Below are 18,375 nucleotides of genomic sequence, written 5' to 3' on the forward strand. Positions count from 1 at the left end.
TGAAGATTTTGGTGCATCCATGGCTCCTACTGTGTATTACCCACATGAAGAACCAAAACAACCAGAACCTTGGAGCATGATAGGAAATGTTGGACCACCAACAACCGCACATGCCTTAGATGAAGAGAGGTATAACTTGGACGCAAGAACACTTATGTTCATAGCTCATGGGGGGTTGTCAGGCCAAAGACCAGCCTACCCACAAAGAATAAATCAAGGGACACCAAGACCTGCATTGGGACCCTGTTATAAGTGTGGAGGTGACCATTTGATGAATGTTTGTCCACACATATAGATCATTAGAATAAATTCATATTGCACAGAGTGTGGTGTCACTCACTTCATTGAGGATTGTTCAAAGAATCCCAACAAATTGCAAAAGACAACATTGAACATGCTAGAGTCGATTCCTGCTAGCAGTGGGTCTGAAAATGAAACCAAAATACCAACACAAGTTGTGACTAGAGCTCAAGCAAAGAAAACCACTAGAGAACCAGAGAATGGAAAGTCAGAGATGGAATTGGCAAGTCAAGGACGACGAAGCCATAGAAACACATGGAAAGCTAGGAAAGCCCGCATGAAGCTGAAAAAAGAATAGCAAGACGCGATTCTAGTTGAGGAATTAAAACAAACAAAAGACAGATTAGAGAAACTTGAGAGTCAAAACGGAATACGGGAAATGGACTCTGAAAAGTCGAAACTGAAGAGTGTCAAAGAGACAACGAGTGTAAGCTCAGGGGGATCAGTGGTAGTCGACAAAGTACACGAACCATTGGATGCACTGATGAGAGCTTACGAAGCGAGATTAAAGAACAACCAAACTCAAGAACAACGGTGGTTGACTTATCCAAACGTGAATTGGAAAAGTAGAGACTCGAAATGTGTCAAAAAATGATCGAGACTGCACAAGCCTTGTTAGAACCACCTAGAGAACCAATGAATTGTGGAGCGGAAAACCCAATTCATCAAGAGACTATCCTCTCACGGGTAGTTGAAAAGCCTAACAGTGCACAAAAGCCTAAAAATATGCACGGGGATGAACGTATAGTTATGAACACCACAGATCAAGAAATAGAGAGTTTTCATCCTGTGATACAGAGGTCTTACGGAAGAGATGAGGATTACAATGAGTTTTGGAAACAAGTGAGAGAGGCAAAATTTGCAAACGAGCTGAGTTGTCAAGCTAATCAGACTAATGGGGAAAAGGACGTCAGGAATCCTCCCATAGAGGAATTTGAGGCAAGATCTCAAGTGGACTTAGATCTGCATTCTTACTGGGGAGATGGAGGCTCTGTTAGAACAGTAGAGAGTAAACCTCATTTGCTGAAAACCTTGCCTTCATACTTAGGAGAATACGAAGTAAAATCTGAGATTAGAGCGCTTCCGTCACGAGGAATCTCTTCAGGAAAAGTTACAAACTCGCAAGGATTAATAGAGATTTTGTCAACACCACTAACATGCACTATCACCTTAGCTGAGCTTTTGAGACTATGAACAAACATGTGGGAAACTGTAGGAAAATGCTTGGATAAATTTGGGATAAAAGACCCAACTACAAAACTGCAAGAGGGCATACGAGAGCTGAGTACGCCACAAAAAAACGCTAAGCTTGTACCTTTGAACAAGGTTGGAGAGTATTGCGAAGGCGAAGAGGGGAATACAATCTTACCAGTTGAATTCCACGGAGTTAACACGATGTAAATACTTGACAGCGGGGCTGGAGTAGCCATTGCTACGAAAGAAATCTGAAAAAAATGGGGAAAAATCGGCGATAAGAAAAACGAGGTTGAAACTCCAACTAGCGGACGGACAAATGGAGAGACCTTTGGGACTGTTAGAGAAAGTTGTAGTGACTTCTTGTGGAATTGAATACGAGCATACTTTTGCTATTGTTGACTTTGGCAAGGAGAATAACTATGATATTATACTTGGAAGACCATTCATGAGACAATTGAAAATGGTCCAGGATTGGGGTTACGACCACATATACTTGAGACACATGGAAACCACTACTCGCGTGAACCTAAAAGACCATAGCTACAAGGATGTGAACCGAACACTAGTTGAAGAGTTTGATTCATCTACTTTGGCAGGATCAGAGTTTCCAGCTTGGTTAGGCAAACCCAAAGAGTTATCGATGTGTGGAGCTTCGAACTGTGGAAGTTTGAAGCGTGAAGAATGTGTTTTAGAAAGGGCAATTAAAGACGAAAATTATATAGGTGAACCCTTTCCAAAGGATGCACTTGAACCATTAGAATGGACACACATTCTAGCAACCCTAGATGTTTGTGCAATTCAAGATGGTCCCACAATGAAGTTTTGTGATAAAGATGGATATGATGTGGTTCCGTACTTCATGATGAGAGCTGTACTCGAAAAGGAGACTGGAAAGATTGATACACCAGAAAACAGAGATGAAGAGGAGATGTTTCACGACATTCCCGATCATCCAGAATGGGGAAATGAAGCTGACAACGAGTCCACAGACAACTCAAGCGAGAACGAGGAAACCATAAAGGATGTCAGATTCTATGATTTCCCAAATCAGATTGAAAAACGCCAGAAATGCTACAGAGAAAAGAGAAAAACGAAAGGGGTTAGAAACACTCCGATGCCTAAGATAAGAGGAAAAAACCAATTCCTAATTACTACTCCAAAAGTCATTGGGCAAGAGCTACAAATGAAACTTTAGTCAAGGTGGGTGATCTTGAGGAGCCATATGTTGCATTGATATATCATGGCTCCAAAATTAATCTTATGTCCAAGAGTTTTTATATGAAGGGCTCATGAAGGGCAAGTGGCCGATAGACACAAGCCATGGTTGGATGATTAGAGCTACAAATAACTCATCAAGATTGGTCAAAATTGGTCAACCTGATTCTAGGGATAGGATGTCTGATCATCCAATACTACTAGTGGAACCTTTTTAAAAGTGGGTGATGGATTTTGTGGGACCAGTGAAGCCTACAACAAGCAAGGGATGCAAATATATTTTAGTTGCTACAGATAATTGTACTAAATAGGTGGAAGCAGTAGCTCTCAAGGAAAATAAAGCTCAGAGTGTGGCTAGATTTCTCTATCATAATATCATGACTAGTTTGTGTCATGATTCCTGTGGAACTGGTAAGTGATAGAGGAATCCATTTCCTAAATGAAACGATTTTTGAACTAACAAAAACTCATATGATTATGCATAAGAAGTCTACAGCTTATCATCCTCAGGCCAATGGACAAACTGAGAGTACAAATAAGACCTTGGTCAGAATCTTGAAGAAGATTGTTTAGGATAATTAGAAAGATTAGGATGAGAAGTTAGATTCAGCATTGTGGTCTTTTAGGACAATTTTCAAGGTCACAACAGGTATGACTCCATTTAAATTGGTATATGGTCTTGAAGTGGTGGTGCCGATGGAATTTGTAGTCCCAAGTCTCATAGTTAGTGCTAAAAAATGAGCCCTCAGATGTTAGTGCAACATAGGAGCAAATATTTGATTCAGCTAGAGGAGGACAGATTGGTGAGCTCTTATATTTTTGAGGTGATACAGAGAAGGAGAAAAGATTGGGTAAGTATGAATGTTGAATTTAAAGTTTTCCAAATTAAAGATTGGGTGATGCTTTATAACTCCAGATTGGTGAATCAGATTTGTGGTTGTGTCAAATGGTGATGATCTAAATCAAATTTGTGGTTGTGTCAAACACCAACTCAAAGTCACCAGATGGCTAAGTTCTAGGAATGGTCAGTTGGATTTTGCCGCGTTGTATGTTCTCAAGTCAAAGCATGGTTGCTCAAAATTTTCAAAGGGGCAAGATTCGAAAATGTTATAGAATTGTGGGATGCTTCTCCACTAAACACAATAATAGAAGTGCGGGTACGATTAGAGAGGTGTGGAAGGTGGGGTGTGCTAATTGAAGGTGCCATACATCAAACCCATCATGCAGGTCTTGTATGCATGTGGTCGCTTGAATTCAACAAGTATGCTCCCGCTGTATAGTTGCCCTTAGCCATGGTCAAGGGAAAGAATTCCAACGCCATGCAGTTGGGACCCGAGGATGATGAACCACCAAAGCGACCGCATTGCAACATGGAAATAGTTGTTAGCGTTGATGTTAGCAGCCAGGAGGAAGAAGAAGTATCTGTCGAAGAAGACTCACAGCAAAAACTCCTCTTAGTGCGGTCAAGCTTCGACAAGGTCTCATGGATCCTTTCATGGACTTCAAGGTAGGCATTGATTGTAAAAGAAAGTTTAATGCTGAGTGGTTAGGTAAGATTGGATTGCATGCTTTTGCATTATTACCATGGGGTGATTGGAAGCATAATTTCTATGCAAAGTCTTAGTTAGAGATTCCGAGGAAAACAAAAGGCATGCTGTCTAGCACTGTATTTTTTACTCCTGAATTGGTAACATAAGTTTTTTAATTTCCATTGAAGGGTGCTACCATGATACCTAAATGTTTTGACATGATCTTGAGGAAGGAATTTGGTAGTACAAAAGGAGGAAAAAAGTATTATATGCAAAAAAAGTTACCTATGACAGGAGAGAACAGTTAAAAGTGGTGCCTAGAAAAGACATGCTTCTTGATTAAGTTTGATTACATGTCAAAGGAGAACTACACACCTTTATCTTTTGCAGAGCAAGGGGGTACAGTAAATTGGGGAAATTGGTTGTATGAGAAATTGTCTGCTAAGGTATATTTGTCAGATAAAAGGAAAGCACATAATGGTAGCAGGTTGTCTGCATATCTGTCAACTTTATTTAACTTTGCTCAAAAGCCGCAAATTGAACAAAGTGAGACAGAGTATCAAGCATTACCTGATACTTCTAGCAAAGCATAGTTGCTGAAGAAAGATCAATCTACAAGTCAAACATTGGATTTGGCAATAGAGTTGGGAGGTAATCCAAAAAAGTTAAAGAGTCCTTCAAATTTCTGGTGCAGGCAGGATATACAGTGGAAGAAGCTTTCAGGTTTGTTCAAACTCCAGAAATGGTGGATTCCATGAAGAAGTTGGACATTTCTATTCCTAAGCCTGGCTTTAAGGAGCAAACACCAGCAAAGTTAGATAAAATATTTACTTTATCTAAAAAGAGGAAAATAGGGACTGAAGGAATGAATCTGGCAAAGCAATTAGATTTTGAGGATTCAAGTGCTAAGGGAAATCAAGGACGAGTAGCTATTGAATATGCAGGCATGGCTATAAAGATGCTGACAGAGGTTTAGAAATTTTTGAGCAGGCAACAGACACAAGTGGAGGCTCAGATGCAGTCAATGGTAGAAACAGGGGTAGAAAAAGTGTTGTTGCAGGAACAAATGGACATGGTGCACAATTTGAAGTTGGAGTTGGAGGATTTGAAGATTAAACATAGGGATGAGGTACATGATTTGTTGCTGCAACATCAAAGTGAATTGACAAGAGGTAAGATGTCCTTAAAGAGTGGACTTTGAATTTGGAGGAAAAGGTCAAGTATGAATTGGAACAATTAGCTGGCAAGAATGCAGAATTGCAGGTTCAGAATCTTATGTTTGAGCAAAGATTGAAACCTTTGTTGGATCTAGAGAAGCAGGTTTTAGGTCAAGAAGAACTTGATTTCAATGGGGTGCTGATATCTAAAGGAGATGTACAATACTTAACTAGCAAGTGATGGATAGTATTTCAATGGGGTGCTGATATCTAAAGGAGATGTACAATACTTAACCAGCAAGTGATGGATAGTATGCAAGAAGCATGGAGTTCCATGAGAGAGAGGCTGACTACTGTGTAAAGCATCCATATGAAGTCAAAACAGGTTTTGTTAGTGCTCATGAGGAAAATCTGCTGGTAGAAGTTGATCAACTCAAGAAAGAAAGGGAGTACTAGATTTGTCAGGTGCAGGAGCTTAAATTAAAGCAGAAGGGGAAATTGATTATAGAAGAGGAGAAGCAAAGTGCAGAGCAGGTTCAAAAGTGCTCAGAGCAAGCAGAGATTTTTGAAAAACCACTACAGGAGAAGAGCAAGCAACAAGTGGAAAAGTCCAATGTTGAGCCAGAAATACAGTTAGTTCTACGTGAGTAATCAATGCCAGAGATAGCTGGTTCTGATCAAGCTGGGGCTCCATTACCTGACGCAGAAGGTGGTGTTGCTAGTACTGAAGCTGTGGAAAATAAGGTCTAGTTCTAGGCATAGTCAGACTGAGCATCATATGTGTCTTTTTGAACATTTTGAGAGTTAGTATGTATTTTGATCAAGGGACATGTTGATCCGAGTCGGACGTGCCATGTGTTAAAAGGGGTATTTCTTAGTAAAGCTCAGTCAAAATATTTCTTAGTCCGACTTTTGATAGGTCGGATGCTTAATCGGATATTGCTGACTCTAATTGGTTGGACAATTATAACCACTAGTTAGTATTTTGTATGCTACATGAGTACTGAGAAGGATGTAGAGAAGTTATCTATGGTGTTTCTTTACGTGTATGAGTTCTGTCAGATCATTGCATGCTGATTCGAAATGTGTTTATCTATCTTTTTTGATAAGTCTGAATACAGTGTTTCTGTCTATTCTTGGTTAGAAGCTTGTATGGAAGTTTGATGCATGTGTTGTACAACCCCAACATGGATGCAAAAGTGTAACATGCATAAATAAACAAATCTCGACCGGCAACCACGACTGTGTTGAATGGTTAAGTTGATGTCTTGCAAAATCTCCTCCTCCAAACTGGCACCAATTATTGAAGCTTTCTTACGCTCCTTGCATACCCCACAAGCTACAAATCGGTGCATTGTTAAAACCACTACATTCTGTGTTGTTTTGAAAATAGGGTACTTGGCTATGTCAAAACAAATTTCACACACACCTGTAGTCTCTACTCTCATATCTTGCTTCTTTTTAATCATGTGCCCAAAGCATTGGAACATACCCATCAATGTGTCAACTGGAAATAGATCACTGTTTTGCTTGCACACTACAATGAAAAATTGCATGAGCAGATTGTTTAGGTCACAGAGATCTAGTTTCTCAAGAGGAATCTGCAACTCTAAGCTAGAAATTTTCCTCCACACCTCAAATTTCTTTCAAGCCCAATTGTCCTTGTGCTTAGTGCCAATTTACCCTATACCGAGTTGCCCTCTCTCTAGTTGAGCATCCCCAACAAGAAAGCCACTATTTGTTTGCAAATCAGATTCGACACACAACAAGAACACAAGGCGGAGAGCTTACCTTGTTGCCCTTGCCTCTCCCAACCAAAGCGGAAGCCTCAACCTTATTATAATCACCTTGTGCACTCAAACTACTATTCATGGCTACATTTTTAGTACAAGTGTCATAAAAACTAATATCTACTTATTCCAAATAATTTTCTCATATTGAATTGATCATTTAATATGAGAAGACGAATGGGAACAAGAGGTAGAATATAGATATGTGTTGTTAGACTATCTCAGCATTGGACCAACAAGGAGAGATGGTTACATCTCAATAGGGGTCCAAGGAGTTTGTCTGCCAAGGAGCAATGTGCATATAATGGAGCTTAAAAAACCTTAGGGTTAGCTTCATTAAAGACTTCCAAAGGTTATTGGTAAAAGTCCTTAGACCTAGGACCTTAGGCAAGATGGGGTTGACCTTGAGGTGGGAACCTTGCCCAAGCTTGTTGTGCTTGTTGAATAAGGTGCAAGTGAGGTGCTTGTCATGCTTAATGACTACGATGCTTGAGGAGCTTAAGGTGCTTGAAGTCAAAAAGGTGCCTACAAAGGAGGGAGCGAGCCTAAGAAGTAGGGGAGGAGAGAGAACACATATGCACCCTCTCAAGGGTCACCCCTTCCACAAGAGGCATGTAGGACACATGTCAAGCCCCCAGCAAGGTTGCCCTCATAATGTGCCTAAAGCCTATTGGATGATCTTTAAAGAGGTCCATTGAGAATTTAGATTAATTAAATAATTATCCAAACATTATTCATCTCTCAAAGGGAAAAGAAGCACACTTGTACAAATGCTAACCCCTCTTGCTTGAAATGACCATACCCTACAATTGGCCAAGCTTGGCAAGGGCCAATAGGGATCAAGCATGAGTGAAGAGAGAGAGGGGTCGACCTAGGCAAGGGAGAGACCTCATTTTTCTCATTCTCGCACTCACACACATTCTCTCATTGTTTTGAGCAAGAAATCAATCTCCTTATCCAAGCTTGAGAAGTAGAAAGCCTACACCAACAACTCTTGGCTGTGGAATGCAAATCCAACCAAGAGCAAAGCTTCAATGACATGCTCATCTTTTCTATCATCTATATTACTATGCTAAGCTAAGCTCCAAGAGTAATCTATGGTGAGGAAAGTACTTCTTTCTCGTATGCTACTTCTTCTTCCTCTTCCCTTCTGTCACTCCTTGCTAGCTCTCTCCACCTTTGAAGGTGTTTGAGGTCTTGGGATTGGGGCCGGGGACAAGTTAATGCTTTTGTAAGTTAGTTAAGGGCATAATTTTGGTGCATGAAGCTTACCATCTTCATTGCATCCACAAGGAACACAAAGCATGTATTGTACCAAGTCTCTTTTCATGGGAAAATCTATAATACAAAAGCCTTTTGGAGGGGGGACCGTCTCCAAGTAAATCCGGTCCTCAATTGTTGTCAATTTCTCTAATTCTCTCTTCTTTTACAAGTATTGTTCATGCCAAGCTAACTAGGTATAATGGTTATTTTGCTATCTTTAACCAAGTATTCTCCTTATGCTCATGAAAAATTCTCATAAAGAAATGCTCACTACAGTTATCTTAATGCTGCTACTCTCAATGTTATTAGTCCAATTCCATTGCAACAAGCATGAGAAGAAACATTAAATTCACAAAATGAAAAGCTGCCAAACTACATGTAAGACCTCGCAATCAACGAATAAGGAATATTTTGAACAAGAAATTTGCAGTATTTACAGTAATCAACTATGCTAGCAAGGTCTCTTAATCACATCTAACTAAATATTTACACACACCTACAAAACTTGCAACCTGAGATGCTCCTTACCTAGCACCTTCTGCGGATCCTCCATATGCGCATTGTGTCGAGACTCCTTCCACAAAAACGCCTTTAATACATGCTCCATCGCCAACTTCTATGGAAGTCCACAATCATTGGGCAAGAGAGAAAAAGACAGCACTCCAAACATTTGAGAACCTGCACAATGGAATACAAAAGGCTATGTTGAGAATGAAGCAAGTCCATTCTTGACATTATTACTAGAGAACCCACAAAACCTTACACTTGGAAAACCAACATCAATGGAACCTTGTCAGCACCAACGACACTTCTCCAAGCACAAACGCAGCTCATCAACACAAAACTGTGGTAGAAGCTGTTTTTTGGACAGAGATCGTTGATGGAGATCGCTCGTCAACACAAATTTGTGTAGAATCTACTTGACCATGAACCCTAACCTAGAATACACATAACTACTACCCTCCTAATAGACCAAAACAAAATGCAACCTGTAGGTAATTGTGCAGCCAATGGTGAGTGCATAGCTCCACCTACCCCATCGATCACCCTGGCTTCAACTCCGCCATCGCTTCACTCGGGTGCGCAAAAAACCTATGCACGAGAAACGTCCGCCATCACTTAGCTTACATGTAGCACACTGGATTGAGCTCCCCCATCGCTTAGCTTACAAAAACCTACGCCCTGGACCATTGACGATCGGGAATGGTAGTGAAGTGATCATTTCCCCATAATAAGTGCTCCTACATGGCTCTCGACTGACGTCGATTGCTACGAGGTCTCACTTATTATGAGGAATGGCCACTTCACGACCATTCCCTACCCCAAAAAGTCAAAGCAATGCGATCATCTCTTGCCAAAAACTCAAAAAATCTCTCTACTTTCTCTTCCCCATAATGTTATGGAACAATCATTTTTCCAAATATACAAAATTCTTTTCCTTGATTTTGTGAAGAGGAAATTTTAGAATAGTAGGTTGGGCGGAATTTTTCCTTTGCCCCCTGCGCTTAACCGGCAGTTTTGAAATTGAAAACGGCACCATATTAAGCTGACACATTTTTCCTGAACACTGCTTCCCCAACTCCAAAAAAGAAATGTAGCCTAACAGTAGCCTAGTTGCAGGTTTATTGAAGTCTTTTGAGTCTGAGAGCGTGCTCAAGCACAGAAAGACCCAAGGATGATCGGCGAAGAGCATGTTCGCATGTCTTGGCGCGGCGCCTCGCAATGTCGGCAGAAGCGCTTCTTTGTCTGGCAAGGCACTATTGTTGAAAGACGGGTTTCCCGCCACGAACCTCCTTGGCACGGCCACTCAATAAGTCCATTCTTCTCTTTATTACACAGGAAAATGCGGAAAACAACAGACCCATTTGAGCATGGTCGCAGTAAACGTAGAATCAGAAAAGACCCATTTGTGCGCACTCACAGAAAGCATACCCGAGGACAGGAGGGACGTCAAAGTGCACAACACTCATCATCTCTCCTACTCAGAATCACTGGCAACGGCGCTGGATAAAGTGCAGCTCCCATGTAGCCGTGCAGATTTCGCTTTCCTTGCTGCTTTCTTGCGTTTGTGTGGAAATATGTGTGCATTGGCCCAGGGCCAACTGGTACACATCCACATTATAAAGTGTGAAGTTGATCAAACTACATTCTTGCAAAACGTTCTGTTGCAGATGTATGGCAAATGTGGTGCGGTAAATGATGCATATGCAGTTTTTGCAAAAATGCAGCAGCACGATCAGCACTCATGGAACTTTATGGCCTCAGCTTACACCAACAGTGGAGAGTGGGATCTAGCTTTGGAGATCTTTTATCGATCGCGTACTCAAGGGTTTACAGTGAACGAATATGTCCTCACTAGTATTATCTCAGCTTGTGCTGGCAAAGAGGACTTGAGACAGGGGAAGAATGCGTATGCTTGCTTAGTAGATAGTGATTATGAGGCATCGGAAGCAGTGGGCAATGCTTTGGTAAATCTATATGGTAGGTGTCATTGTCTTGATGACATGTGGACTGTGTTTAACAAAATAGTGGAGAAAAGTGTGATATCTTGGTCGTCAGTCATCATGGCTTACACCCGACATAATCTTGGAAGAGAGGCAATTTCACTCTGGCGCCACATGCAACAGGAAGCTATTTTGCCAAACAAAGCAACAATTATTGGTCTTATTGATGCATGTGCCAATGAGGCTGCATTGCATAGAGGAAAGCAAGCCCATTGCTGCATTTTGAGAAGCCTTTTTGAAAATGATGGCATGGTTTTGACTACCTTTATCAATATGTATGGGAAGTGTGGTGACATGGAGAATGCCTTGAAGGCGTTCGAGCGGTTGCAAGAGCACAGTGTGGTCTCATGGACTGCTCTTATGGCAGGTTATTCTCAGCATGGACATACCAAAGAGGCTTTTGAAATATTTGATAAGATGCAACAAAATGGAATTACACCCAATGAGGTTACGTTTGTTTGCATTCTTGATGCATACAACAGCCAGGGATTACTTGACAAGGCTAAGCAAATGCATGCTTGCATCAACACAGCGGATTTGACGTGAACGTCGTGGTGGAGACTGCTCTAGTGAAAATGTATGGTAAGTGTGGCAGTCCAAGTGATGCACGAGCATTGTTCGATGCGATGCCACAGCGCAGCCTTGTATCATGGAACACAATGCTTTCAGTCTACGCACAGCATCGACATCGGAAGGATGCCTTTGAGCTGTTTAGTTTGATGTTGAGGAGGGGAGTAACCTTGAATCGAGTCACCTTCGTCAGCATGCTATCTGTATGTGCAGACGAAGGAGCTGTGACAGAAGGCAAGTGGATGCATGATCAAGTTGTACGGCGTGGCTACTTCAAAGATGCCATTGTCGGCAATGCCCTTTTAAACATGTACACCAAGTGTGGCGAGGTAAATCCAGCGCAGAACGTTTTTGAAAGATTGTCTGAACGAACGGTCGTGTCTTGGAACACCATGATTCCTGCATATGCTTACCATGGACATGGTAAGTAAGTTCTATCAATGCTTCGACGCATGAAGAAGGATGGTGTGCACCCAAACCTAGCGACCTTCAAAGTTATTTTATCTGCTTGTGGCCATGCTGGCTGTGTTGATGATGCAAATGCATGTGTGAATGCCATGCGTGAGCTTTTTGGACTAAGAGCAGATACAGAGCTTTATGATTGTGTCATTGATCTTCTTGGGAGGACAGGAAGGCTAGATGATGTTGAAGAAAAAATTTCTCTGATGCCAGTGCAACCAAGGCTTGAGTCATGGTTAATGTTGTTGGGTGCTTGTAGTAATCAGGCTGATTTACAACGAGGAGAATATGTTGCAAATCAGGTTTTCGAGATGTTTCTGGAATGTACCGCACCTTATGTTATCCTATCCAATATGTATGTGGCTGCTGGTAGGGACTCAGATGCGGAGAGGCTTCTATCAAGGATGAAGGAAAAGGGCTTGATGCAGTCGGGAGAGTGCAGCTACATTGAGGTGGATGGAGTGGTGAAGAAGTTTTCTTGTGACGATCGATCCGATCCTCAAGAGCAAGAGATTCATGATGAGTTGGGCAGGCTGGAAAGACTAGCTGCTGATGCTGATTTTAAGGCAACGTCACATGGAGATGTTGCTAGTGATAATACCTCTTGTTATCATACTGAAAGGTTGGCCATAGCTTTTGGCTTTTCATGCACGGTCCACAAGAGTTCTCTCTTTGTTGCTAAGAGTGCTCAAATGTGCTCTGAATGTCATGTGTTTTTGAAAATTGTATCTAAAGTCTGCGATAAAAAAATCATCATCAGTGATTCCACAGGGGTGCACCGCATGCAAGATGGGGCATGTTCTTGTGCAAATTAATTTAAATTCTCTGCCACTTCCAGGGTTGGGCTCGTTAGCTTTGAACAAATTCTCCAGGGGTGTATAGCATGTGCATATTGTCAATTATTTGTGTAGCCACATAGACCTAGATAAGCCATAAGGATTTTGTATCAAATATAATGTGTTGCCCATTGATGGAGGTAACCTGCAACCAAGACATGTTGATGCTGAAAAAATTAATGAAGGCTTGCAGTTTTCAATGGAAAGTCTCAAGCATTTAGTCGAAACACTTGGGAGCTCTTGTCATGCGGATGTGTGAGTGCTTTGTCGAATCTGTGTGTTCAGCTTGTCTTATAATTTGTGAGAATGCTCTTCTCACTCTATAGCCATAACTAAATATCACACAGGGATATCACTCTTCTCACATCTTTGCCATGTGCCACTTCTTAAAGGGATACCACCATTGTCATATATCACTTTTCTCAGATCTTTGCCATGTGCCACTTTTTACAAGGATACCACCATTGCCATATATTTGCAATGTGTCACTTACTGTATTCTTACTAATCCATTTTTGAAACAAAGGAAATGTTTTAAGCTTGAAAACTATCTTGCTTGGTGGGCCTTGCTAAGCAATATTGCAGCCATGAATAATTAAACAAACATGATTTTATGCGTCGAATCACTTCTTCCTAATTGAGAAGAAGTAATTCCCTATTGCGAATATCAGGATGTATCCTGCTGCCTTGGTACAAATCCTTGTTCATAGCAGTCTTTAAGTGAGCTCACAAAAGAAAAGCCCAACCGAGAAGAAGCATGTCATTATGCGTCGAATCACTTCTTCCTAATTGAGAAGCCGTGGCCAGTGATGAGGAAAGCACGCTAACCAAGACAGCAGGTGATCCCACTACCGTTACGGTTGTTCTATATGTATATCTGTGTGTGGCTTGCCGCTGCCGTTGCTATAGTTTGCCGCTTTGTTTTTGAGAACCAGGTTGGCTGCCTGATTGGAAAGGGTGGCCGCATCATTGAACAGATGCGCAAGGATATCAATGCCTGCATGCGCTGCTTTGGTGATGAGCTGGTTTTCTTGCATGATGTGATTGTATTTGGCGAGCTGCCCTCTCTTTGAAAACATCCCAGAGCTTACTGACCCTGCCACTGTTGGGCATATCTTGTGATCATAGCACTCCAAGAGACGACATGGAAGCTTGTCAAGCACTTTTTGTGCTTTGACGACCAGCTCTATGCAGACCTTCAGAACGAAAGAAAGCACTACGTTTTTTGTCAACAGCCCCTGACTAACAATATTACCGTGAACTCTTTTGCCCATACCAACATGTTTCATAATGCCACATGCCTTCAAGATAGAAGCATAGCTGATTGCATTTGGAGAGTTTCCCTCTCTTTGCATCTGCTGAAAACAGCCCAGAGCTTCCTGGCCCTGCCACTGTTGGGCATATCCCGTGATCAGAGTATTCCAAGAGGAGACTGTTAAATAATCATGTTGATCGAGGTCCCGACACAAACTGAACACTTGCACCAACCAACCCATGAATACACCACACTGACTTGGCAAAATACTCGACTTAGTTTTCAACATGCTTTCGTTAAACCCTCAAGCTACATGAATTAACGTCCTTCTCTTTGATCCATACAGCTTGCAGTATTCTTTCATTGTGGCACTCATTTGTTGAAAGTTGAGGAACGTTTCAGTGTGAGCACTAACCCATGACCGTCATAATGATAGAATAGCTTATGACATTAAAGTGCAACCCCTGGTCCCCTAAAGTACTCAGATCTCTCTTTTCTGTTGAGATAGAGCATTTTGACAGCCACCCCAGTTAGAGATATGCCTCCAGTGTATATATACTCCAAAATAGACCTTTCAAACAAAGCACAGAAATATACCTCCAATGAATGGGAAGGCCGAAATGCAACAAAATGTTTATCATAACCCACCGTGTGCTCCTTGCTCAATTCAACAACCTGCAAAACTCTCAATATGCATCACAGGATTGAAACCTACCCATATTTAAATAAATGAAAAGTTTACAGCTTCCTCTAATCCCATGTAGTAACTACTCCCAAACAACCCAAATGTGCTCTTCAGAGGGAAGTTGTTTAGTAGTTGAAAATGCCAAGAGCTTCAATGAAAGGAAATCTCATTGCTTTGACATTACCTGCTTGAATGGGGCATTATTGAGTTTAATGAGGTTCGTGTTAGAGTCTTCTATGATGCTGAATTCAATGTAATTCATAGTAGAGCTCTCTTTGTCAAAGAAAATCTGAGTGTCATCATGAGTTATATCAGGTTCAAATCCATTTGCCATATGATAATCTGTCATCCCTGTGTTACCTGCATAATATTCGACTCCAGGGTTTGAAGAATCAATGTGTGAGGATGCCACATTCATTATCGACTCTTCACTTTTCCGAAAGATTTCAGCCGTAAAATTATTCAGGTAAGTTCGATGACCTTTTGCTGACGAAACTGTGAAACGGGCATTATTCTCTACCAATTCTGATGATGATGGTGATGATATTGTGAAATTCGAAGTTCCCCACTCACCATCACGAGTTTTGCTGATAACGAGGGGCTGATTGCGTCTTTGGCGAGTCATCTGGATCATGTGTTAGTGTACCATTCACCAACCTGACTGGCTTGTCTCGAGTCTTAGACTCTCTACTCTTAACATCTTCGCAAGCTGTAGCTTCACTTGTCTTAAAGGAAACTTGTTTCTTCTTTGTCTGCCCAACTGCTTTTCCCTTCTGAAATGTTAAAGTGTAATGATTATCATTTGTCTTAACCATCAACAGATGGGGCTCTCCGAAGGGATCATAAGCCGCAGAAAACTAAATTGAACTGGGAATCAGCAATCTTGCATGTCAAGCCAGCATCAGCAGGCTCATACAAGTCTTAAACGTTTATGTATGTGTGTTGGTGTTTATTAATCTTTCTTTCTTCTGCATTTTTGGTTCAGCTATACTGTGCTTTGTTAATTTGTGGGATCTCTCTCTCTCTCTCTCTCTCTCTCTAAAAAACACACAATCTGAGTCCAAATTTGCATCGGTACACTGTGCCCAAACTTATGCAATATACTCATAGCAGCATGACAAGCATGTACAGGCAGACCCAAGCATCTTCTTAGACACTTCCTAATGCAAATCCAGCGTACTTGTCTGCATGGGAGGTTGGATAGAAAGCTAACCTCAATGGTTGCTTGAAGCTGTACGTTTTGAGTAGTGCAATATTCAGAGGTGGCCATCTGCTCAGAATAGCCCAAAGCCTCCAGTGGCCTGTTCTCAAGAGCTGATGGGTCAGGATCGATGACACAAGTCCTCCCACAGATGCCCACTACTCTGATCCTCTGAAAACAGCACTCTGCAACCTGTGGCGCCTCAATTGAGACTGCATAGTCGATCCTTGCTCTGTACCTCGAAGAAGATGGAGGGTATAGTCTTTGAGCAAGCTCGAACTGCGATGTGAGGACCTCCAGTTGCGTGAAGGCCTCCATCCATCTGGGAGCTACTGACTCTAAAGGTGTGAGCCACTCGGCTGGTACTGCCTCGCTGATGTCCTGACACATGCTCTGTCCTCCTCTCATGCCCTACAGCTGGACGGTTTGTAGCTCCTCTATCAAACCTGAGAACTCAAGCCAGTCGCCAAGAGTGCGTGCTGGACCCTCTGCCATGGAACCCCAAGACACATGAGGCCTACTACCAACCAAGTGGCCTCTTTGAGTGCTGACCATGAGTGGAGGGTCTCCAAGGGCCTCCTGCCTGAGGCACTCGAGCTCTGAGTCGCTGTGGCAACAAATCCTTCCAAGGCTCCTCCCCTGGAAGCAGTCCTCTGACCACAAACTTCCCAAGAAGGGCTCTGCTCTGCTAAGCTGGGCCTATGATCCCCTAACCCCCCTGAGAACACGGTAGAGTGATGATATGCCAAGCTACTTTTTCTTGGGCCATCTGAATGTCGCGCCCTGACCAAAGAAAGTTCTTGATCAGCCTCTCTACTTGGCTGATACAAGAACTCGAAAAGATCAAACAAGAGGTAATGTACCACATAGTGCAAACAACACCTGGTTGATCACTACAACTCTGCCTGCCAACGAGAGCCGTGCCGAGCTCCAGTGAAGCAACTTTCTCCTGATGGACAAGAGGAGGGGAGCAATCTACTGCTCAGGAGACAGATCCAGGCCAACCTGGCAACCCAAGTAACGAACTGCAGTCCCTAGAGGGATCCATCCAAAACCCTCACCTGGCAGCCAATCAGGCGTCAACACTGCCAACCGAGAAAGCCACTGTCTTTCTCCAATTGATCAGTGCGCTTGATGCACAGAAAAATGTCTCAAGAGCCTGCTCATACCTGTGTAAGTTTGCCTCATGTCCTCCAAGTACAAAGTTGAGTCGTCTGCAAACTCAGCATTCAATAGCTCATCGCCCCGAATAGGAAGCGCTAAGCCTCGTAAACCAACCTGCTGGAAAACGAAAAACCTGCTCATGGCCTCAGCATAGAACAGAAAGAGGAAAGGGGCAAGAGGACAGCCCTGCCTGACCAAATGTGTAAGCAAGAAACGGTCTCCTCTACCTCCTGCAAAAGCACCTCACTGTGTGCACGTCTATGAAGAGTAGACACTCCTCTGATCCAAGCATCTGAGAAGCCCATCCTGTGTAGAGTGCCCTCGAAGAAGTTCCAGTCAACTTTGTCGTAGGCCTTCTCAAAATCGAGAAGTAGTATCACCAGATCCTCCCCTTGGAGATGCGCAAGGGCAGAAGCCTCCCAAAAGGTGAAGATGTTGTCAAGGATACTGCCCTCCTTAACAAAACCTGTCTGGGTCCCATGGATAAGGCTCTCTAGAAGTGGATGAATCCTCAAACTCAGAATCTTGGATAGAATCTTATAGGCTGAGTTGAGGATGGTGATGGATCGCCACTGTCGAATCTCATCCAAGGAGCCACCTTCCTTAGGAATGAGGTATATCAACCCCTCACTGATGCTGTCTGGCATCTCGCCTGTGTGCAAGATGTACTAAAAGGCGCTGCAAAGGTTTGAGCCTAGTAAATCCCAATACTCCAAGAAGAAGCTGGGAGTCAAACCATCCTCACCGGGACAGCTACCACGAGGAAGTGCTCTGAGGGATGTATGGAGCTCTTCTAACTGGAGAGGCAGCTCAAGACTCTGACGCATCTCCTCAGTCACAAGACAAGGCATCTGTGCCCAAACCTGCTCTCTGCATGCATCCCGACGCTCTGACTTTGGCTTTGCGGACAGCAAGCCTCGGTAAAAGTCAATGGCAACTGCATGCATATCCTCTGGCTCTGAAGCTACAAACCCGTCAGGTCTTCTCAACTGGCTGACACTAGCGTGCGCATGGCGGGGACCCACCGTCTCAAAGAACGCCCCAATCACTCTGTCACCTACCTGGGTCCACTGAGATGCCTGTCGATGGAAAGCGAACTCATGACGCCTCTCCTCTATGCTAACTAGCTCCTGGCGAGCCTACTGCAACTGCTCCTGCACCCAGAACTGTTTGAATCCTGCTCCTGCATCCTCTGCAAGGAAGCAACACCCCGTCCGAGACAGAGGGTCAATGTTACGTACTTTTGAGTAG

The 18,375-nt window shown here is 42.7% G+C and overlaps 2 pseudogenes; both read left to right on the top strand.

The window, feature by feature from the left end:
* The first annotated feature begins 4,104 nt into the window (after positions 1 to 4,104).
* On the top strand, positions 4,105 to 11,956 carry LOC147464739 (pentatricopeptide repeat-containing protein DOT4, chloroplastic-like; annotated as a pseudogene).
* Positions 11,957 to 11,965: 9 nt separating this feature from the next.
* On the top strand, positions 11,966 to 13,033 carry LOC147464740 (pentatricopeptide repeat-containing protein At3g12770 pseudogene; annotated as a pseudogene).
* Positions 13,034 to 18,375: the final 5,342 nt, after the last annotated feature.

This window comes from Adiantum capillus-veneris, chromosome 1 (genome assembly GCF_014529385.1).
Source record: "Adiantum capillus-veneris isolate H3 chromosome 1, ASM1452938v2, whole genome shotgun sequence".
Classification (NCBI taxonomy): Eukaryota; Viridiplantae; Streptophyta; class Polypodiopsida; order Polypodiales; family Pteridaceae; genus Adiantum; species Adiantum capillus-veneris.